A 25265-nucleotide genomic window follows, 5' to 3' on the forward strand; every position below is an offset into this window, starting at 1 on the left:
TTACTTTTACACCTCTTTTCTGCGTCATCATCAAGGACTTTGACAACACTTGCAAGTGAATACATTTTGATGCAAGCATCTGAAAGGTGCCTAGTATAACCCGCTGATTCAGTCGATCCTTGGAGCTTTAAAAACTTCAACTATGTACTACAACCTGAGCCCAATAAGATCACACAAATTATAGTGTGATTGTCGAGCTATATAGTTGTATTCAATAATGATATATTCTTTCTGGAACTAGGAATCCGTCTCTACTTGCATAAGCGCCTATGCTTTCTCTCGTTGAAAACAAGGCATATAGGCTATGGCGGTTCCCTTCACAATAAAGCGGTCTGGCTTCAGACGTTTTGGTGAAGCAGCTGTTGTTTGTTCATCATGTATTTCGTACCTTAACATACCCTGAATTAATCACAAATCATTATCTGTCAACCTACATTACATGCGCTTTCAGAATAGCCGCCGGTAGCAGACTTCTTCATCACCTACACAGCAAGCTGCTGCTGTCGTAGTCATTGAAGCATAGCCGATTAGCCAATCAAGAGCCGTGGTTTCGTGATTGCTAGTCTTCTTGCCGTTCTATGGTCGGTGGCACGCTCATTCTTCGGCAGCTACTTTCAAACGCTTTGCACGAAATCTTAACGGCCTTCCTGTGAGCTTCTTCCAGGCTCAGTGTCGTTTTTTATCAATAATCTATAGAATAAGACATTACAACGGACGATTTGTAAGATTTTCCAAATTTTGGACAACCCTAATGATCACTCATACTTCGGAAATTCAATTTGACTTGAATTATTGTGACTTGACTCGTGACTTGACTTGACTTGACTTGACTCGAGTCACCTTCGAAAATCGATTGACTTGACTTGACTCGAGTCAAAATGTGCAATGACTCGAGATGACTCGTGGCTCGAAGGTAGTGACTTGATCCCAACACTGCAATGCAGTTAATTGCATAATGATTAGCGATGGTTATGGCATCATTGTTCGACAGTGACATCGCGAAACAGAACAACATCGCATACTAAAACACAGCTATTCATGTACTGAATGCAGGGTGCGTACTATACATTGGTACAGGCTTTTTCCCAGAATTTGCATGCCATTTTAAGGGTGCGTATTATACATGGGGGCGTACTATACTTGGAAAATTACGGTATATCTGCATAAACAAGCATAGCCAACGCATACGTGTGAATCAATTTTTAAGCAACCGGAAATGTGTCACAATAAGCGTAAAAACTTTGGTAAAGGTAACCACTGTATATATATATCCAATTCATTTTAATAATATCGATCACACGAATAGCAGCAATTAAGGATAACCTTACCGGTAGCTACGGCTGACGACGATGAAGGCCCATCAGTGATACCAGAATCTTCACATCGACGCCTTTTCGCCATGATAAGCCAACTATCAGTAAATATTAAATTGCTCCTGTATGAGAAAATACCTAAAATCCAAGAACAGTAGTTACGCTTTTCCAAGAACTTCATAAGCATAAAATGTGGAGACTCAAGTCAGCAACTGCAAACAGACACAAATTTACCAGTCCCATTATCCATGTGAAATTCAATCACCGTTAAGGAACAAATCGCATCAAGTATCCAAGAAGCAAACAAATTTTTATATGTTCATGTCATTTACCAGGAGTCCAACTCCAACCTAGCGATCAGTAACCGTAACAACTAAGCTTCTAGTTCAGGATTAATATTCCCGTAAAATTTAATAATCCCGCCCTAAAACCCACGGAAGAACTTATAAAATACTGGAACTGAACTTCAAAACCTATTATTCTCAGTGAACAGTTCTAGATCTGAAACTGTTTCAATTTGAACGGGCATATGATCCATTACTGGCAACCTGTCATTCCTCCTATGACTCTAAATAGCACTCCTGAATGTCAAGCCATACCGTTGAAATAAATGCTGGAATAATTCGACCAATCCAAGTGTAACTGCCTTGCCAGTCTGTCTCAACGCTGATCAATTCAGAAGGTTCTCGTTCAAACGAATCAGACTAATTCAGATAATTTATACCACTAAGAAGCTGGTGTTCAATGAATATTTCACAACGTAGTTCAACACCTTGCACTGTAAAATGCGCCGCTTGATTAGCGAATTAGGCAAGACTATGCAATGGTGAGCGACAATAACACGGGTGAGTCAAGTATACGATCAGAAAGGAGACAGTAAGCATTCAACATGCAACACAACGGGGATTCTCTCTGTTAACATTGAGTAGTTCACATCACGCTAATTGTTTGTTGATTAAAACAGTGTTTTGGGCTACATTGCTGCATTTCTTGATTATCTTTTACCACGCCTTATTGGAAGAAGGTTACTATTCATATTTGCAGGCATATGCAGTAGGGCTCTTCAGTGTGCATATGAGGTTAATTTTTCTGCGTCGAGGACTGAATGAATTCCAGCGAAGGTATTGGCCTGTGAATGTCGGTTTCCTGAAAACAGACGTTTCATATTTGTTGATATTGGTGTACCTCATAGGCACACTCGTGCATAGAGCGTTGGTGATATGTTCGGGTAACAAACTGAGTTTAGAACTTGCGACATTGTCAAAATACCCATTTCAGTTGGTATGAGTCAAGATACTACATTCCAGTGGCGGCTCGTGACAATATCGGGTGGTGGGGCAAGGGCCGCAAGCGACTTGTTATCAATATGACGTCACAGTAGCGTTTTTCAACGTTCATGATGGCCACATGAATTTCCCGTAAACAATGATTTTTAACGTAGGTGCCGCGAGAGGTTTGCCGGTGGCGTGACTTGAAGTGCGGTGACAAATGTTTTATTCATTGTTTTTATTCAAATGAATATTTTACAAAATGTACGCGAACTAAGAATCGTTCCCATGCCACGAATCAATCATCAGGTTATCCTTAGTAGCATGCGTTATGATTTCGTGGTAGAGATTACGCAAGCGCCGAGTAAGACTATACCAAAAATACACCGACCAACTACCTACAAAGAGCATTCGCATGACACCTTGTGGTGTTTTAATCGTTCCATGCTCAGCAATTCTGTAAAGTGCTGCAGCGCCTCCGACCCGATTTGTATATGGTAGGATTCTCGTCCCGAAAGCGAGTCAAATCGATTTGCCCTCGTTCTTCTAAGCCCGTCCGAAAGTGTTTGGTACACGATCCTGATGCGTTACGACCAGGGGATAGGCAATCAAAGCGGTGGCACCCATAAACGTAAAACATTATAAAAATCCAGCTGTTATCCATGGAAGATTAATTACGAGTCTGCCTGCCATCATTCAAGCAGGAATCAAAGCATTGTGTTAAATTGAAATGCGAGCACGTATCGCATTAAACAATTTCATGAATAAATTATTTCATCTTGATGAATTTTTCACTTTTTTTCCATAGCCATAACAAAATATATCGGTAAATTAACTGTCAGTGTGCCTCGAGTAATAAGGATGAAAACCACTCACTTTTCCTTAGCCATAGACATGGTTGAGTTACCTGGGCTCACTTGATTGAAATTATTCGGAAAGAACATGATGTGTACAGTCGTCCGCCCACCAGCATCAATTTATGTCTTGTATAAGTATTGTGCGCGACGTGATTTCTTATTAGCAAAATGTTCAATAACGAGTTTATTGAAATCTGGAATTCCCAGAACCACGTCGTTGTGAATCGAGAGAACAGCCAACGCATTAAGCCTATCTTGGCCCATCCTGTTTCTGAGAAAGGTCTTGATACGTTTCAATGTGCTGAAACTGCGCTCGGATTCCGCGGATGAAATCGGGGTGGTCAAAATGATATTCAGAAAGCTAGTTACTGTAGCAAAGTTGATCAAAAGCGAATTTTCAACTAGGAATTTTGAAAGTTCACTAGTGGTTTTAATTTCCGAAAAGGATGTGTTAGAATACAAACAAGTCAACTCGCTCTCCAACCGAGCAATGTCGATCATCGGGTAATAACGAGGCACGCTGCGCAGTAGTCCAGAAGGAAAATGAATTTTGTAGGCAGGGAAATTTCTCGGATTTAACAGGGCGAAAGTAACCAACTGGTCACTATTCAGACGATGTTGGATTTGGGACATCAGTATATCGCAACATTCGTAAGCCGCAACAAGCAGGTTTTGCACACTTATCCCACGACGTAAAAGCGCTGTGTCACCAGCGAAGTGTACATTCGCCCGGATATGCGAAATTGCCTCACAAAAATGTGCAATACACAATTGCGCAGTAGTACCATCGGCCTTACGCGACTGAAAAGTGCTGTACAGTGTATCGACGTGCATGAAGATGTCACAAAAAAGCTTCAAAAAGAACAAAAATTCTTCGTCTTCCAGGAGTCGTTTAAGCCCGGCCGCTTCACGTATGGAAGTATCATCCCAGACAGGAGAGCTCTCAATCACTGAGAAGCATTCCAGAAGCTCCACCCTACTCTCTGACACTCGTTGCACAACTCTGGATTGGAAGTTCCACCGTGTTGATACGCATCTAGGTAACCGGTGCTTGCATATGTCGCGCAATAGATCAGATCGCTTTGGCGAAACAGAGAAAAAGGAGGAGAACCCTGAAAGATTTGCAAAGAATATCTTGACAGAAGATATTCCTAAGCACATTTTTTTCACTACAAGATTGAGCTGATGCGCGTAGCAATGCAAAAAATGCGCATGCGGGTAAACTTCTTTCATTAAAACTTGTACGCTATGTCGCGATCCGCTCATGACTGCTGCGCCGTCGTAGGTTTGCGCAATAAGTTTCGACTCAACTGAATGGGGCTGTAATGTTTTTTTTTTAATACGTAAGAAATTCCGACAGCAGTGCGATCGTCAACAGCCACAAAGCTGTGGAATCGTTCGACTGGCATACCAAATTTCGTGAACCGAAAAATCACGACTAGTTGTGACAAACACGTAATGTCAGTTGTTTCGTCAGACTGAATAGATAGAAATTCAGCGTCAACAATCTCGGTAAACAAATGCTGTAGATAGATGTGATATATCGAATCAAGCACATCATTTTGAATAGTCTTTGAGGTACCCTTAGCTACTGTCGCGGTGTCGAGATGTTCGCGCAAAATGCTATCTATGGAAGCCGTGTATTTAATTAGATCCAAAAATACCCCCCTATTGAGAGAGCATTCCTTCTCATCGTGGCCTCGAAGGGGCCATTCATGAACTCCAATAAATTTAATGGCATCAATCACCCGAGAGAGAACATGCCTATTCTTATCTACAAGCTCATTGTGCTTGCAGACTGATACGCGATAACTTTCATTGAGCTGCGACATTACATTTACTCTGCCAAACAATTTATATTTAACTGCACTAGCCACCCAGCAAACACAGAACCGTAAAAAAACCTTTCGGGATGGTTTCGAATGGTTATTTTAGGGTTTCGATTTTTATGTTTCAGAGGTATGTTTAAAAAACGTAGGAAAAATGATCTTCAGGATCAAATTATTCTGTATGAATTCGAATTTGGTGGTAAGTATTCTGATGTGGGAAGCTATTTGGAACCTGTAGATACCGTTGCGTTTTGATAGAGTGCTGCCATCAGTATAAATTCGTGTTACTTGGTCGAAAACCTTATTTTCTGATTGACCGTCATCATTATATACAGCCTATATTCATTGTCTCGTGAGTCTCGTCTGTTTCGCTAGCTGAGCATGAATTCCAGTTTTATTCCGAGTAAATATAACTAAATAAGTCGAATGGGTGCACTTAACTGTACGTGGTTATCCGAGCGTGACTTCTAGATTATTCTGGAAATTTGAACCGCGCTTCGCGCTTCGTTCGCGGGATGACTGTTTCGGAATGTGGTTGTAGTTGTGTATGTTAAATTCTGGAAGCTGGAATTGCGACTGGTACCGGATGTGGGTAAAAACTAGGTGTACGGTACATAGTTGAGCGAGTAATATGCTATTTTGAAGGAATACCCTGTAGTTTATGACTCCGAGAGCTGTTTGACTTGCTGCAAACAGTTCGAAAATTACGTCTATTTCGGTGGCTGTAATAATAATAATACAAGCATTTTCAGCTATTTATAACATTATAATGTAGCATGTTATCAGGGACAATCACCGTACCGGACTGCATACTATATGGGTTGCTCAATGGCATGGTCGTCTGCAGTTATCCACGTAAGTTTCTAAAATTATGCTTACATGAGTCATTTTCGTATCATATTATGATAACATACCGTAACATGTAGGAGATTATATGACACGGCCTACTGGGTATAATCTTAGCGCTGGCGACCAGCTGTACCAACTACTTTTTCACTGATTCCTAAAATACTAATTAAAATCTCGTCCGGGCACTGAAACCCCCTAAAATCTCCCACAAAGTTGGAAATTTTCATTTTACTGAACAATAGGGGCGCCCGAGCTGAATGCCGATTAACATTTGGTACGCACGGTACCGATTGTGACGCCATGCCATTGAGCGTCTCGGCGAAGTCAAGCCGTGCTCCCGGTGAGGCCGTGACCCTCTGAGTATGTTGCTAGAGATTGATGTGATGCCAATATACGTCCTATTCGAGTAGTTTTAGTATTTCGCGTCGTAGCGCATTTACAAATATGAGAATACAAATGATAGCACTGAAGCCAACGCATATTGTAGAATTTACTATCAACATCAACGTGTAGGAAGCTAGCTGGCCTATTTACAAAACAATTATATAGTTCCATTCGGGTCTTGATGGTTCCTAAATTTTATTTGAATTGGCAATATTGGAACGTAGTTTTAGGTGTTGCAACCAATGTTCCCTGTAAGCTGCTCAAGTGTGCAATTGCGACATGCCGACACCGTATCTGGGCACAGAAAATTTAAGCTGCGCACAAAACATCAAAGTGATGACCTTTTTTTAGTCGCTACGCACTGTTGTCCAAGTTGAGTGCGTGCAGACTCTTGAAAAATTGGAGGGAACATTGGTTGCAGCTACTTTGAGTTGGTTGCATCGCATCAATCGCTGTAAACGCGAATACGTCCTAAAATGCAAGTAGCCTACTTTCATATTTTTTGTCGCACATATAAAAATTTGGACAAATAGAAATGAGAACACACCAGTTATTCTCTGCGATTAACCGACTGATTAAAAAAACGGCTCATTCTCATAATTCATTCAGCTAAGTCCTAAACGGCATCCCAACCAAACCAAAAATGGCATAAACAGTGGTGTGTGATCTAAGTGGTTTTTGGCCGCCATGTTTTGATCGGCGTCGCAGATATCGCAAATGTATGATTTCAAACTGCCGAACATCCCAATTATAGGTACAATTTATCTATCTATGATGCACTATAAACACTGTTTCGTTAATTAGCCTGTTATGCGCAGAGAACACCTAGTGTGTTATCGCACTGGTGTCTCATTCACATTAGAACTATGTTATAATATTGTCAGATCCGATGAAATTTATGACCCACAAAGAGCCGAATGGATTCATCTGCTACGTGCAAGGAAGTACGCATCTATATCGAATTCCGCAGTGATATGCGTAGGTAGGCTGCATTTGTATAATCAAAATTCGTGGATGCGCGATGATGCGAATGCGATGCGACTCGACGTATTCGGGTCACATTGAATTATATGTCGCAAAATACTCTGACAATCATGGGGAACACAGCTCGACTTTGCCGAGACGCTTGTTGGCGTCACAGTCGAAAAGAGACTTTATTCGACTATTGTCTACGGGCGATACAATTGTTAGAAACAATGTAAATTCGGACATTGAGGGTTATTTTCGGGGGGTTCCAGTGGCCGGACCAAATTTTAATTTATAATTTCGAAATCAATGTGACAGTAGCTTTCGATTGAGACCGGTTAAACAAAATTTTGAGCTCGAGTTGCCAGCGCTAAGATTACCACCTACTGCTTTCGATTTCAGAAACAGCAGCACTGATTTTTTTCGGAAGAGCAAGCAGATGCGTAAGAGCTGGCAAAATTGGTAAACTTCTTGACCGGAAAGTGAATTAAACTGTTCTACAAAAAGATTGTACCGCAGGTATGAGGCTGAATATTTCTAATACTTCTGAGACTTATGGCTAGCAAAACATGATATACAATTGCAGTTTAAAGTTCATCCAACGCAGAAGCAACTTCCCACTTGGCAGACCGGACTGTCACAATATCACACTGAGACGATCGCAAAAGTGGATTTACATACTTTCGTAGTATTCCCTCGGTATGTCTAGAATTTTTAACCGGTATGACTTTGATAATTATAATGATATCAAAAACTCAATCTCAAACCAAGTATCAATGTTTGATTCGTGGATGTGAAGCAATAACTGCAACTGCTGTACCCAGAATCCGTCAATAGGGTTCTTTAGAGTAATGAGGTATCTTCAGTAACTTGAGACTATATTTTCATGCTTTGCGGGGATAGTTATGTGCACTAGATTCATTTTAATATTCTGAAAACAATGTGGGGGTCGAATATCCGCATTTTAGTTTCATGACCAAAAGTATTTAAGAACCCCTGTAGATACGATACCGCCATATTGTATATTTTGACTCGCGTCAAGTCAGGTTAATCGATTTTCGAAGGTGACTCGAGTCGAATCACTCGATTTTTGTATGTGACTCGAGTTGAGTCAAAATTCAAGTCAAGGCGCCTTTTCGTCGTATGAGGCATGATTATGTCATTGCATTTTGCTAGCTGTCTGAAACAGATTGAGCGGTAATTGACTCTGAGCCAATGAACGAATATAGAGTTGAATATACGCGTAAGAAGACGCTGTATCGCTCACATATACGCAGAACTGTTAAACTGCGTAAGTAATTGCACAGCCTCAGTTTATAGAACTTCTAGAACTGGTCACTTTACCAGCCAAAATAGAGAATAGAGAAATAAATTGATAAGATGCAATACATTACCCTTTTACAAACAAATATGATACACCATTCGTTAGTACAACGACGAAGCCGTTTCTGCTAGTGCGGAATAGTGTTGTTGCACACAGGCGAATAGCTTATTTTGAAAAAAAACAATAATTTGAAACTGACATCAATTTCAGCATTCAACCGTCAGCCACGTGTTGCACATCTATCCGTAGATTAGTTATCAATACCTATATCTATAGCTACTGTTCGGTCAACTGGAAAGTTACACAGCACATTGCATTGAAATAGCAGTGACGTAACGTTAGCAGTCTTCTCACAACTTTTCTGCAATCCTAGTTAAAACTCCAGACTCAAAGCAAGAGGCTTGGATGCATGATTATGCATTTTTGTTTTACTTCTAATCCAATTCCTGGTTTTCCTGTAAAGGCGACTGTAGGCCTATTGTGTGAAACAAGCCAAGCTTGCTGTACGGTACAGACATTTGCTATTCTCATGTCCTTAATAAGAATGGACCATGATTTGGAACTTGATGCGATGTCAGAGTTTTCTCGAATTTAGTCATTTTAATCTAATTTGTATACAAACTGTAGCTATAATTCTAATTTAAATCCAATTTGCAGACAACTGCTGTGTAGCTATAATCCTTATTCTACTCTGATTCGGAAATATATCTAACTGTAATTCCAATCTAATCAGGAAAAGCTAAAATATTTCTAATTGTCCAAGTCTTTTTGTGAAGTCCTTGTCGGGTATGATCGTTGCACTTGAATAATTCTGTTTGTATATTATGATTTCAGATAGCTGGATTCAGCTCAGTTGGAGGCGACACAAATGGCCAATCTGTCAGATCCATCATGAAAAAGGTCGCTACTACCCGTGTGTGGAGCAGTTACAGCCGTGTTGGAAAATCTGAGAAGGAGGCTTTTAACAAGCTCGCGTTGTACAAGATCATATATATAGTGAGCAACATTTATGTTTACCTTCGAACCTATCTATATGTGTTCAGTAGCCTACCTTACACCCCATGTAAATGTTGAGCTAGCTCAGTGGTTCTCGAACTTTTTTGACAAGCTACCTTGACAATAGCTAAAATTTTCCCCACCACCCCTTTATCGTCATATCAAAAATATTAAAACGAGCAGCCAGAATATTAGCGACCCCAACACATTGTTTGACGGCATGCAGGGTATTCTGGCTACACTATGTTGCCAGCCTGAACTATCGCGTCTCCAGCAGGACTGTCGTGTGTGCGCAGCGTGTGCGAATGTTAGCCTGACCGCGGACTTTAGGCTGTTGATGACTAAAATATCAGTTCCGACATGTTGGCGTAGCCAGGAGCCATCTTGGTATATGACCATAAAGTAGAATATCTCGTAAAGGATTTATTTGTCTTGATATTTTTTTAACGCTGCGCTCGATTTATTGCCAATCGATTTCTTGCTTTTAGTATTGGTGTCTCCTCCTGAAACGTCTTATTTACGGAATTGATATTAGCTATATTGGCAATTATGCGAGAACGTGTCGTCCGACATACGACTTCGCGTCTGCACTCGCGAAAAGATCGTCGGCGATGAAACCTTTGCACAAAGTGATAGACGCACTTTCACTGAACTCTTCGATATTGATACGTCCAAGCGTTGATTAATCATGTCCTGGCCAAATGAGCCCAGCAGTTTACAGCGTCGACCCACAATATATGCAACTAACAATGTTTTATTGACCTAATTCTTTCATTAACTTTAATAATATTTTCGCGCTTTGCGCGACTAGGACATGTTTTCATGACATAATTGTTAACGATTTTGATGTGTGGTAATATGAGTCCTTTTTTACCGTTACCTATAATCCGGTTCGTTCCTATCGAACGACTAAAAAAGCACATCAACATTCAAGTGGCCCACGCAATGGTTTGGAAATCTCATGTGGCCCGTTGGCCGAAAAGGTTGGCCACCCCTGATGTACGGTATCAATAAATTTTTGTCAATCATTATTCAATCGATTAACCAATTCAGTGTCATGGTTCAGTTATTCAAATGTAATACGATGTAATGTTATTCAACAGAATGTTATGTAATTTAACATTGCAAGTCTATTATGGTTAGTGCAGGGGCGGCCAATCGTTTTCAAAAGTCTATTATGGTTTGTGCAGGGGTGGCCAACCTTTTCAAATTTTTTCAAAGTTCACGAAACAATTGAGTCAATGAAATAATGTTAGTTGCATATATTGTGGGCCGTCGCTGTATACCGCTGGGCTTATTTGACCAGGACATGATTAATCAACGCTTGGACATATCAATATCGAAGAGTTCAGTGAAAGCGCGTCTATCACTTTGTGCAAAGGTTTCATCGCAGATGATCTCTTCGCGAGTGCAGGCGCGAAGTCGGATGTCGGACGACATGTTCTCGCATTCCATTTTGCTGGGTAAAAGACGGATTAATCGGTCATTTATCTTCAATCAAATAATATAAAGTTAAATATAAATGCAAAAGGCGTTTTATCACTCACACGTAGAACTGCTAATAGCATATGTGAGTAACTTTATAGCTACACGCTACGTTCTATTATCGGCCGAAATAGAGGATCGAATACGAAGCCTCGAGAAGTTGCAATAAATTGATAAGGGACAATATACTACCCTTCCGTGAGAATAGGGACGCATAGACAATATTCGTTCGATTTAAATTATACAGGAGAGTTGGTAAAAGATAGCACCGCGCAATTTAACCACTGTGCTGTCTGAGAAACAATGATACCTTGCTAACAGAATAAACTACTACGACGACGACAACGCAAGCATAAGCTGTGACCGTTTCGTTTGCGGTCAATTAAATTATGATGTAACAACAGGATCAGTGAAAGGTGCGATCAGTGAATGGCTGTTTGGTGTTTGCTCTCACAAGTGATACCGGCATATCGCAAAAAATCCGAACGTACATAAGATATAGGGTGATTTAATTGACACCGTTTACTTGATTACTTGAAATTGACTCGTGAATTTTACTCCGAGTCACGAGTCAATCCATATATCTCGAGCGCCGAGTCGAGTCAAGTCATTTTTGCAAAGTGACTCGAGTCATCCCAACACTGCGTAGTACTAAGAGCTATCTAAACAGGATCGAGCATGTCTTTAACATTCAATGTTGTTGTTTCTCTGTAGGGTTCTATGGGTAAAAAGGCAGAAAGCAGCGTCTTATCCTCGTCATCAGAAGATGAAGAAGACACATAATCAGTTGGCTTGATTATTTTTTCATTCGCTTCTTTGACATCGTTTCGTTCTGAATTATTTTCTTTGAGTTTCGTTGACACTGTTTTCTGTATGAATTATAAGTTCATCAAAGGCAATGTGTACTGTGATACGTGTATGTGTCCGCAGCCACCCTCAGGTATGCCTAAATATGGGAATACAGGGATGTTAGTATCTCAGGATGTTTTTCTGACCATCGATTGTACGTTCTAAAGCATTGTAGATACACAGTTTTATCTACGTTTTATTAACGATCCCGATTTGCGTGAAGAACGCGTTAAATTGAGTCGACACAAAAACCGACTTTAAAATATCCTGCTAGTCTTCAATATGAACCAAATAAAAATGTTTTTTTAACCTCAATGGGCTGTTTCGTGTTTGCTGGGCATGTGCACTTGGGATTTTTGGTGCGTTTTCAGACGCTCTGACAAATGCTTCAGATCGCGATAACCAATTTTGTTCCAACAAGAGCCACTGCTTCCGGTACCGGCACTGTCGAATAAAAGACAGTAAAAGCAAAACAAGGCGTTTTTATCCTCGCCATAAGTAAGCCATTCATTTTTATCGAAATGCGCTGAAGAAAAGGCACGAGAGCGTTTTCCTCCGGCGTGCGATTGGATCAATGGGAATGGGCAATTTCTAGGCTGATACGGACCTAGTCGCTTTACCTCTAATTTTTGCTCTAAAGGCAGCTGGCTAAACGGCGTACGGAGCAAAGATTCAACACGATTCATGTTCGCACTTGACCTGACTACTTATCTGCAGAAATGGAAATGACTATAAATCGAGAGATTGCGTATGCCTAACTAGAAAGGTCAACGAGTTCGGACACATACGCAATTGTTATCTCATAGATTGGACAAGGAAATGTCATATTGAATCCAAAACATCATTCTGAAGAACTACGGATAGCAGCCTCGGAAATTCGGTCCCGGTACAGCTTGGGAGATTCTGGCCTTGAGGCTGGAGACTGTCACACGACACATACGGCTTACGGTCTATAGTGTCTATATGTCTGCTGCAAAATCGCCTTCGGAAAATATATTACCGAATAAATACGTGGATGAACGCCGAAAACTTGGTACACTGTTACATGAAATCATCGAGAAGTATAGCGTCATGACCGTTTTCGGTATGGTACACTGTCAAAATTAATACGAACAGATCAACGCCGAATTTTGCGTAATATTTACTGAGGAATCGGCTGATCAAGCGATCAGCTGTTAGCCGCCATCGAAAACGAAACAGCTATCGCGCTTGACAGGGGTTGTAATTGTGAGCAAATGGCCCGAAGGCCACCATTCCACGGTGAAATTGACATTGGAGAATATAAAATAGTGTCAGATCAGCGCACATCTCTACCATACTCGAACTTAATAACGAAATTGCTGCCCTAATCATTGAGTGTCAACCTTGAGACTTGGCACAGCGTTCGATACTAAAATCAAGACATACCATGTAAAAGTTCATGACGGATCTAGCTAAGGAGCATCGTTAAAATCAATGGAGACCAATACCGGCTTTGCGTGAAATATGTTTGCGATACATGACCGATCAGCACACACTCGACTTTGGAAACGGAATTACTACCCTAAACTTTGAGTAGAAACCCTGAAACTTAGGACAGTGTTAAATACCACCATCACGACATGACATACCAAGTTTCAAGAATTATCATGGTGTGAAACACCATCAAAATCGACCTGTACCAGCAACGGTCGACTGAACGCATATCACGCTATCCGAGTTCAGATATAGATACGATTGTTACATCACACCTTAGGGGCGAGTAGGCATATTTGCCCCGGTTGCTCGGCCATTTTACGAATAGGAGAGAGTAAATCACCGTTTCTTTATTGTGCGCGGCTTTGAGAGAATAGATAGTGAAAGCTTGTTATGAGCGCTACCGGGGCAAGCCCCGGCTAGGCATTCACAAAGCGAAAACACAGAAGAGAATTCGATTTTCGCAGAGACTTCGCTATGTATGGGCGTTTGCAAGCGAAAGCACATAAGAAGAACGCGGGTTTCGCTGTGATCTCGATATATATTGAGCGCTGTGCGTCTATAAATGGTTAAATTGTTATTGAACAGAATTTTAGGTGGGGCAATGCCCCAGTTGCCCTATAGGACGAGCCGCCACTGCTACATTCATATTTCCCCCCGAGATCTTTCAAACATACGATTTTTAGCATCAATGTCATCATAACACTCCGGCACTAATTTGGGTCGCATAACCGTTATGCATAGCCTGTGCGGTTCCAATATCCTTTGCCGGATGAACCACTGTCAGGCAATTCACAATATTTAGAACAACTGCATCAAAAATGTAGAAATTGCGAGGAAAAACGATTCCGCCGAATCCAAACCACCATTATCATATGTTGAAAGCTCCAATCTTTTTCAAAGGATTTCTTCGATTATTCAGTTCAGTTCCTATGCCAAATGAGTTCGTAGTGTATGACTTTGTCCTAATCGTCAATTAAGCTATCAACAATATACCAATGCATCTTGAAAAATATACAATATGATAAACAAAGCTCATAATACCAACAGCTTTCAGCTCTTCCCAGGTTAACGATCGGCAGCTAGGATGCTGGCCATCTGAATGTTTTGATACTCACGCTTCATCGTTCAGACATATGGCTCTTCTATTTATTGTATAAAATCAGCATTGCAGAGTGGTTATAGACAATTTTGAGCGAGTTTGAATGAACGAAAGCGTATGGGGGGTGACTTTATCAGAAAATGGGATATTTCAAATCGTATTTTAACATACTTCTAATTCGAAATCAGACAAGAGCAATACATTTTTGAAAAGAACTCTCTCTCTCTCTCTCTCTCTCTCTCATAATTTAAGATTCTGCAGTAAAAAAAAGTTGCAAAATTTTGTGATTCCAGCTGCACCTTAGGGCCTTAAACTTATACGCTTCGTTACAACAACTGTTCTTAGACAAATATGACACATCGGCCTTCCATAACAATAATGTACCGCAGTAGTAATTGCGTTCCTAATGAAAGATGTCGCGGGCAGGGCATGGTATGGTATGGTATGGAACGTGGATTTTCCATACTCCACACTTGCCTTACTCTCTCCATACCATAGTTGCAATTTTCCATACCATACCAACATTGTTCCATACCATATTTGATACATATATTCCATACTTTCAAATACTTCAATGTCATAGTAAAGTACCTTTCCTAGCACCTGTATTATGATATTTCGGGTGTAATTATTGCTTAAACCTGCCAAGATGCGAATCTAATTCCTGGTAATAGTTTTACAGAGTCTGTTTTGGTGAGGTTTAGATCACGGTGGTGTGCCGTGTACGTCTACAGCAGTGGTTCCCAACGTGGGAGATTTGGCGGTCTAGTGGGGCGAAAATAACGAAGGGGCCGATAGGGGGGCGAAAACGGACGAAGTGGGCGATGGGGCGAAAACAATAAAGGGGGCGATGACGCGTTAAAACGGCTATGTTGGTGTCAGAACCGTAACTGCCGCACCCCAAACCCCCAATTGGGGTTGGGGAGCCGAACTCGTAGGGGGCCCAAAATTATTTCGTGAATAAACATAAATGATAGCAGTGGCGGCTCGTCCTATAGGGCAACTGGGGCATTGCTCCACCTAAAATTCTGTTCAATAACAATTTAACCATTTATAGACGCACAGCGCTCAATATATATCGAGATCACAGCGAAACCCGCGTTCTTCTTGTGCTTTCGCTTGCAAACGCCCATACATAGCGAAGTCTCTGCGAAAATCGAATTCTCTTCTGTGTTTTCGCTTTGTGAATGCCTAGCCGGGGCTTGCCCCGGTAGCGCTCATAACAAGCTTTCACTATCTATTCTCTCAAAGCCGCGCACAATAAAGAAACGGTGATTTACTCTCTCCTATTCGTAAAATGGCCGAGCAACCGGGGCAAATATGCCTACTCGCCCCTAAGGTGTGATGTAACAATCGTATCTATATCTGAACTCGGATACCGTGATATGCGTTGAGTCGACCGTTGCTGGTACAGGTCGATTTTGATGGTGTTTCACACCATGATAATTCTTGAAACTTGGTATGTCATGTCGTGATGGTGGTATTTAACACTGTCCTAAGTTTCAGGGTTTCTACTCAAAGTTTAGGGTAGTAATTCCGTTTCCAAAGTCGAGTGTGTGCTGATCGGTCATGTATCGCAAACATATTTCACGCAAAGCCGGTATTGGTCTCCATTGATTTTAACGATGCTCCTTAGCTAGATCCGTCATGAACTTTTACATGGTATGTCTTGATTTTAGTATCGAACGCTGTGCCAAGTCTCAAGGTTGACACTCAATGATTAGGGCAGCAATTTCGTTATTAAGTTCGAGTATGGTAGAGATGTGCGCTGATCTGACACTTAGCCTACCTAACGCATTGCGGATTTCACGCAAAAGCCGGTGTATCTGTGTTCCATACTGAGATAGGTGATGAGATGATGATATCATGAAACAGTTTACTAACATCCTCGGTTTGCATTCAAATATTTAGTTTTATTTTATATTCTCCAATGTCAATTTCACCGTGGAATGGTGGCCTTCGGGCCATTTGCTCACAATTACAACCCCTGTCAAGCGCGATAGCTGTTTCGTTTTCGATGGCGGCTAACAGCTGATCGCTTGATCAGCCGATTCCTCAGTAAATATTACGCAAAATTCGGCGTTGATCTGTTCGTATTAATTCAGACAGTGTACCATACCGAAAACGGTCATGAGGCTATACTTCTCGATGATTTCATGTAACAGTGTACCAAGTTTTCGGCTTTCATCCACGTATTTATTCGGTAATATATTTTCCGAAGGCGATTTTGCAGCAGACATATAGACACTATAGACCGTAAGCCGTATGTGTCGTGTGACAGTCTCCAGCCTCAAGGCCAGAATCTCCCAAGCAATGTTCCCTCTAATTTTATTCGAGTCTGCGCACACTCACTAACTCATTGCGCAGACTCTTGGACAACAGTGCGTAACGACTAAAAAAAAGGTCATCATTTCAGATTTTCTGTGCGCAACTTAGATTTTCTGTGCGCAGAGACCGTGTCAGCACTGCGCATTTGCGCACGTGCGCAGCTTAGAGGGAACATTGCTCCCAAGCTGTACCGGGACCGAATTTCCGAGGCTGCTATCCGTAGTTCTTCAGAATGATGTTTTGGATTCAATATGACATTTCCTTGTCCAATCTATGAGATAACAATTGCGTATGTGTCCGAACTCGTTGACCTTTCCAGTTAGGCATACGCAATCTCTTATACAAGACATAAATTAATGCTGGTTGGCGGACGACTGTACACATCATGTTCTTTCCGAATAATTTCAATCAAGTGAGCCCAGGTAACTCAACCATGTCTATGGCTAAGGAAAAGTGAGTGGTTTTCATCCTTATTACTCGAGGCACACTGACAGTTAATTTACCGATATATTTTGTTATGGCAATGGAAAAAAAGTGAAAAATTCATCAAGATGAAATAATTTATTCATGAAATTGTTTAATGCGATATGTGCTCGCATTTCAATTTAACACAATGCTTTGATTCCTGCTTGAATGATGGCAGGCAGACTCGTAATTAATCTTCCATGGATAACAGCTGGCTTTTTATAATGTTTTACGTTTATGGGTGCCACCGCTTTGATTGCCTATCCCCTGGTCGTAACGCATCAGGATCGTGTACCAAACACTTTCGGACGGGCTTCGAAAAACGAGGGCAAATCGATTTGACTCGCTTTCGGGACGAGAATCCTACCATATACAAATCGGGTCGGAGGCGCTGCAGCACTTTACAGAATTGCTGAGCATGGAACGATTAAAACACCACAAGGTGTCATGCGAATGCTCTTTGTAGGTAGTTGGTCTGTGTATTTTTGGTATAGTCTTACTCGGCGCTTGCGTAATCTCTACCACGATTGATTCGTGGCATGGGAACGATTCTTAGTTCGCGTACATTTTGTAAAATAATCATTTGAATAAAAAACAATGAATAAAACATTTGTCACCGCACTTCAAGTCACGCCACCGGCAAACCTCTAGCGGCACCTACGTTAAAAATCATTGTTTACGGGAAATTCATGTGGCCATCATGAACGTTGAAAAACGCTACTGTGACGTCATATTGATAACAAGTCGCTTGCGGCCCTTGCCCCACCACCCGATATTGTCACGAGCCGCCACTGAATGATAGAGTAATGGGATACTTTAGCGTCGGCTAATACTGCACCACGACGCACCGAGATATATGAAGTTATATGCCATGTAACATGCGACTCCGAGAAGTGTGCCAGAACGATCGGCAGCGAGAAGACCTTGGCCGAAAAGGAATGCCCTTGTGCTGACCGAAAACTTCGATGAATATACTTATATGTTTAATTGTCCATAGGAGCCTCAATGGCTGACATCGAATGTTCCTGTCTTGGCGATCTGAACCCTGCAGGACAGATGCCATCTCGCAGGGAAAAATTATTTGCCAGTTAAGAAATACCAATTTGAAATCATGTGCGTCTTTTAGTTTGATACGTTTTGGCGATTTCCATATCTTCTGACGTAGCAGATATAGGAAGGAGGTCACGAAATAGCATCACGAAAGTCAATATAACAACGGGTCCGCCCGAATATGTTCAATTGTTATTTATGAGTCCTACCTTTTCCAACACACCACACTCAGCTCCATGGGTAAATCAGATTACGTGAGCAGAGAGAGGATAAAAAATTGATAGCAATATATATGCAATTCCCGGCCATATTTACCGATTTAAACATGAATTATATAAATTTGTCGCGCTTCGCGCGTTTAGGCGAAATACGGTGTCTCACCAAACAAGTACATGAAATAGGGTATGTCTGATATGTAGCGAAAAAAATCCCACTGACAGAGATGGGTCTGGGGTTTGGTCGAGCCGAAAAGTTGACCTTTTTATTAGTCAATTCGCCGGTGATTCCAGTGTGTATGCCCACTTTTCGGTTCCCAATATTTGGGGGGCGATTATCGATATGTAGCTTCAAAAGGGGGCGATGAGTCGAAAAAGGTTGGGAACCACTGGTCTACAGCTTCCGCGAGCAAAATGAGATAGCCAGCGGATTGTTATCTAGGACCCTCCATAAGAATATCATCGCATTTCCGTCTTTCCGATACATTGGCATTAGGCACATGCAAGTTTGAAGTAAATATTCGCACAATAATTTATAATGTAGGCGCACCCATAAAATATCCCAGCTGCAGGTGATCGATACTGCAGCTATCTGCGTGATTATTAGTACAGTATTTGGTTGAGGTTAGCGTGGCGAGAATTTCAAACTATATCTACCCCACTCTCTGATCTATAATCCTGATGCGAAAGCGTTTGAAATGTGACCAATAAGGTATCTCGGTATGTAAATAGTGTAAATGTGGCGGACAATGTTTCAGAATAAATGTAATTATCAACCACATTGAGCTATTAGTACATTGCAGCATGATTGCTAGTAAGCTGTCGTCACTCAAGGAATGAGATAGTTGGAGTAGCCTATTACCAATTATTGCGTCACATGATAGACTACGCTCGTAAACGCTGTGTCTAGTAAACTCAGTAGATAGGATCAACATTTTGTTGTCATTATTGCATCACAAAATCATGTCATTCAAGGTGCTCCTAAAACCCTTGCATAAGCATAAGCGTGTATTTGTTCCTACACAGCGTTCATACATAACAAAGCGATCGAATTCTGTGAACAGCGAACAATGTACGCTTGATGAAGCTTGCACAGATCACTATAAAATGCATAAAATACCGAAGTATGGAAGTATGGAAATGTCGTTCCATACCATAGATTAAAATCTTCCATTCCATACCATACTTGCATCGTTCCATATTCCATACCAAAATATCGATCCATACCATACCATACTTCCATACCATACCATACCATACCATGCCCTGCCTATGAAATATGAATATACGCCACTTTCTTGACTTCACATCAACTTGTTTCAGCTATCGCAAGAATAATGATTCAGGCCATTATGGAAGTCACGCTATATTACTAATAAATATCCATATCCACCGAATTAAAAATTCGTCGGAAAGGCAGTATCGTATCTCCAAAAGAGTCATATTGGCTAGCAAACGATAGACTTGCAGCACCTTGCCTATATAGTGAATGGGCTCATGATTCGAAACCCAAAATTTATTCGCGGAACACGGCAAGGCTCGCGCGTCGCGCCCTGAAAATAACCGTTCGCGCTTCCTCCTTGGGACGGAACCTCAGGTTAAGAATCGCACTAAGCTTATCTCTGAACTCTGTTGCCTATTCGATCACTTCCAGCATGAAGGAATAATGTCACTACACTGACTGCGGTGTACAGACTATACATGTGATTCAGCTCAATGATATCACACCCGAACAATGTTGAGAATTCGATCATTGTTCTAATCGACGCAGCGTGTTTGATTTAGAGCTTTATGTCGACGCCTGAATAGAGATATCCGTTACGTAGCTATGGCTCCAACAATACCGCGCCCGTGAGGCAATTCAAGTCGTACATCGCTCGGTTTGGTCATTGTTGCAAAATAGTCATCGGTCAATATCTTTAAATTTCCTGTGTCCTGGTGGAATAGTCGTAATATATACAATTGATAGGTTCATAATCAAATTCCGACGAATAATACTACTAAATAAATACAGTCCATCCTCAAGATTACCGGACCACGACTAACCTATCGAATCGATCTCGCTTCCCATCACATGCCGCCCTATTTATTGTCGCTTTCTTTGCTATACTATTTTCCTTACTTTTATTCAGTGTGTTGCCTCCTCTTTACATCGCCTAGGGCAGGCAACTTCTCCAGTCGGCGGGCCGGATATAGGAAAATCAAATACTTGGCGGGCCGGATTGCTGACTCGAAACATTATTTGCCCATTTATCCACAATTGTGCCCTAGCTCAATACAGAAACCTTGAATTGTTGCAATATCACCAACACGGTTGGATGATATGGTTAACCTTTGAGTTATTGTGCTTTCTTATAGCTTGATCAGACAATAAGGATGTACGTGTAACCCTGATACAAATGTGCCACTGCAATATGTTTACTAGCGATGATGTGAACCTCTGAAAGGTTCAGGTTCGTGTGAACGTGAACCTTTTTGAAAGGTTCTGTGTGAACACGAACTTGAACCTCATGACGTCACGTGACGTCATATTGCTAATTTAAATCCCATATTTCAATTAGGTGATTGCCTATATTAATCTACTGTACACGATACCGAGCGACGACTCGGGGCTGCCAGCCACATAATAGCTCAGTACTCGAGTACATATAGACGTTTGAAACGTCGCCAAATGTATCAACTGTGGCTATCAAATGATATAATAATCCCATAAAATCAGTATCTTGTGTCGCTTTGCCAACAATTTCGACCTGATCAGACAATGTATTCGGCGTCTAAGTATTGCCACATGGATATTGAGCAGAGTGTAAAATGGTTTTCAATACTTGCTACCGATTAACAAGTTATACAGCAGTATTGCCAACACCAGTCGCACGGATTTGGTTTTTATGGTACAGTATACATAGCCTATGTAGTCAAGATTGACCCCGTACGCCTGCTAGATTTTTTATATCAGAAGACGATATCAATTTCATTGATTGGTTAAATAAGGATCATTTGCTGACAAAATACAGTGTATTTCGCTCTTGGTGTCATGTGATTGCGGGTCAAGCTCACAGCACAAAGACACTAAATATGCACAAACGGAAGGCTGTTCAGTGTTGAATGTTTATGCTGCCAGCCCCATGCATAGAGTGGCCCGCAGTTGAAAGTCAATAAATTTGAACCAAAGATGTTATAATGAAGTGAAAATTGCAACATATGAAAAAGGTTCACAGTGCAGAACCTACCAAGGTTCTGTTGTGAACGCGAACCTCAAATTTTCCGAGGTTCACACACAGAACACAAACGTGAACCTCACGTTCACACCATCCCCGATGTTTACGTCGGACAGCAAACATTCAAAACAGGAAAATATTTCAACAATTTCCCTGGAAACCTTGACATAGTCAGAGATGGGCAAAGAGAAAATGCCAGCCAAAATCTGACGATGATGGGGGTAAGAGACTAGAGTAGATTGGAGCTTACATATGTTAGCTGACTATTGCTCAAGTATCAAACTAGACAACCTAAAGAAATATGTATTATTAGTGTCAATTGGAACCTTGAAACTCGCACTTTATTTGTCTTGTATACCAATAGTTCTCAACCATTTTCACCTCGCGTTTCGGTAAAATTTCAAAAAATGTCTGGTGGACCGGTGAACTTTCAGAATTGAATTGAAGCCAAAATGTAAAGCATGCAACCGTTTTTTGAAATTATATGGTGCTTTAGAGTAACATTTAGCACGTTTTGATTGTAATTAATTATCTTCATGATGCCATCCATGTGATTTTATGGTAGTTAGTCTGCTGAGTCGATGTAAAATTCCCTTGTCCAGATGAACGTGCTACCGTCAAGAGTAGATTACAGTCTTTCGCGCCGAAGGCAGTTGGTTTAACCGACCATACGACAACTCGAATTATATTCTTCTCTTCAAAAATATCGAGAAAAGAAGCGTTTCGGAGTCGAACCAAGCACCTTGTCGTGCTACCTTGCTCCTTGCCCACTGTCACCGGACGCATAGGCTACTCTGGCAACTACGAACACAATGCGTGACGAAAGAAAACACCTTACAGCAACTATACCGGCAATATCTGCCAAAAAAGCACTTCGTCAGTCCAGCCCCAAAAGCGTTGGTCTCGGGTGACACATGGAAATAAGCCAAACTTCTGGGGGATTCGCCCCAGACCGTACAGTTGGGGAATTTTTTCACCTGTACTTGTGAGCAAATTCATTGTACTCGGTGTATGCAAGGAGTTTGAGTAGCCTAATCGCGCCAATAGCGAAAATTTTCCATAATTCATGACTCAATCGGTTTCTTCGCTGCCGGATTTTTGGCACGCCTTTTGTAGTCCAATGTTTGCCTATAATGTTCATTATTATGTGTTGGTACGTCATTGCGCGGAAATGGCTATTTCTATAAATCATGCGTATTTCTTCGGGAATGGCACCTAATAAGAAAAAAATTTAGTGTCACTATAGCCTATCGTGCAAAGCACGGAAATAAATTGAAAAATGCTTGAAAAAGTAGCAGAAAATTACGCTATGATTTATGTTCATCGGGGTTGTAATGACTCGAGTCATTAAAAAAAAAGAAAAATGACTCGACTCGAATCGAGTCAATTTGCGCATTGACCCGACTTGTACTCGAGTCATTGCGCATGACTCGGACCAAGTAATATGACTCGAGACTGGGTCTATCAAGACAGGCATTTCATTGTAATTTCGAAGAATAATAAAGTTATCACAGTGATATTATTTCGTCTATCAGTACTGGCACTTGAAAATGCTACCTGGAACTGTCGAAAGTGAAGAAAATGAGGATATTATGAATAAGAAGCATTCAATATCACCGAGTAGAGTTGTGAAAAGTGGGCATCACATGACATTAACTCGAAACTGAACAGTCCACCCAATGACTTGGACTCGGACTTGACACGGTGGTGAATTGAAAATGACTATAATTGACTCGAGTAAAAACTATAAAAGTGGGATTGACTTGCGACTCGGAACCTTGTGACTTAGTTACAACCCTAATGTTCATTTGCAAAATAATTCCGGGCTCTTTTAAGCTCAGCCCCTCTCAAATTGGACAGTTTTGGATGCCCCGGCTATGGTCCTGCACAAAATGAATGGATCGAAGACGAATGCTCGCGCGAACTGTGCTGTTTAGCGATCAGTCAGCACGTACCTGTTCTGTACTTATGTCGCTCGCATGTCGTCAAATGACACGTTTTGAACTTTAAGTCAAATCGACCATGCTTCCAGCCCTAATGTTACCTCACGAAGTTCTGAATAAGTTTAAAATGTGATGTTTTATTTATTTTATCAACGGACAAGCCTTTTTCATTGCATCTTCAATTTAAGATATAAAATTGTGATATACTCGGCGGACTGGCAGGAATGTCGTCGCAGACCGGCGGTTGAGAACCACTGCTGTAGATGCAATATCAGTTTAGATCAGTGGTTCTCAACCGGTGTGCCGCGGCACACTAGTGTGCCAATTGGACTGCTCAGGTGTGCCGCGAGCAAATGTGGTAAACTATGTCTAAGTTTAACGAAAATCCCAATTGTGAGTGTGTCATTGTTGGTGGTTTTTCTATTGAATTTACCCGATCAAGACACGCGATGCACAATCCGATGCAGTGAACAGATATAATGATGCCGAGGCGACCGTATAGTCACGGTATCTCAATCTAGTATTTCAATCTGGCATCCCCATTATGTCATGGATTGGGTCTTTCTCTGGGCTTTTTATTGTAAAGACGCTCTGAGCACAGCAACGTATAGGGACGGATAATCTAATAAATCTGCAACGCTTTGTAACTTGCTACTGCACTGCCATGAATCAAATTGGGGCATCCATCGTCAATGGGTGTGTTATGCTAGTTTACCCACATAGTAGCATCAGTAGCATTTAGGACGGTGATAACTAAACTCGGGTAATAGGATATTATAGATTATTAACCTACGACGACCTACTACGTAGGTTAGTAATCTATAGTGATATTGAGGTGTGGCCGAAGTGACTCCCATCATAACCATAGGTAGAACAGGGACATGACGCAGGTTGATGGCCTTTTTATGTTTCTAGTCGTATTCTTGCCATGTCTGCGTCATCGATTATGATTTTACACCATGCCGATATTACATATTTTGATTCCTGAGATGCCAACTTATAGCACGGCTCACTTTTTGTAAGACACTTTGCAGATCGGAGGACGAGTAGGAGCCTACATAAACCTCCAACACCTAGGAAGGCATTCTCACCATCGAGAAAGTAACTCATTTGAAAGTGATGTTCACGTTTAAAAATTAGAATTGTCAACATAGCCATTCACATTACGATTATTAGGTAGCGTGTCAGCAGTGCAGGTAAAATGAAGGCTCAGTGCGCAATGTTATGTTACCGGCGACAAATTCGAAATTTGATAAGTAAGGTTGATCAAATTATATCAGTTACAAATTTCCCCGCCGCTGAGGTTTATTATTCCGATTTGTAGGAACTACAGGTGAACTCCGGGTGGCTGCCAGTAAGATTATTGAGG

General features: G+C 41.2%; 3 protein-coding genes and 3 long non-coding RNA genes across 11 annotated transcripts in view; 3 read left to right on the top strand and 3 right to left on the bottom strand.

Annotated features, from left to right (window-relative positions):
• Window positions 1–25265, bottom strand: part of LOC145439227 (uncharacterized) — a 462343-nt gene that overhangs the window by 419837 nt on the left and 17241 nt on the right. The gene's annotated exons all lie outside the window — the stretch shown is intronic.
• LOC145447787 (uncharacterized) overlaps window positions 1–25265 on the bottom strand; it is a 277603-nt gene that overhangs the window by 222884 nt on the left and 29454 nt on the right. The gene's annotated exons all lie outside the window — the stretch shown is intronic.
• The window catches only part of LOC145437364 (uncharacterized), a 264350-nt gene that overhangs the window by 189843 nt on the left and 49242 nt on the right, over window positions 1–25265 (top strand). The window lies entirely within an intron of this gene.
• The window catches only part of LOC145438686 (uncharacterized), a 403715-nt gene that overhangs the window by 69442 nt on the left and 309008 nt on the right, over window positions 1–25265 (bottom strand). The window lies entirely within an intron of this gene.
• LOC145449184 (uncharacterized) lies at window positions 5341–12170 on the top strand. The gene is made up of 5 exons (XR_013918178.1): window positions 5341–6122; window positions 7869–7985; window positions 8053–8165; window positions 9625–9786; window positions 11986–12170. It is a non-coding gene; the product is annotated as an uncharacterized LOC145449184 (long non-coding RNA).
• Window positions 15107–19736, top strand: LOC145439981 (uncharacterized). The gene is made up of 2 exons (XR_013915394.1): window positions 15107–15656; window positions 18275–19736. It is a non-coding gene; the product is annotated as an uncharacterized LOC145439981 (long non-coding RNA).

Source organism: Botryllus schlosseri, chromosome 1 (assembly GCF_051294905.1).
Source record: "Botryllus schlosseri isolate E-star chromosome 1, Bs_hap1, whole genome shotgun sequence".
In the NCBI taxonomy this organism is placed as follows: Eukaryota; Metazoa; Chordata; class Ascidiacea; order Stolidobranchia; family Styelidae; genus Botryllus; species Botryllus schlosseri.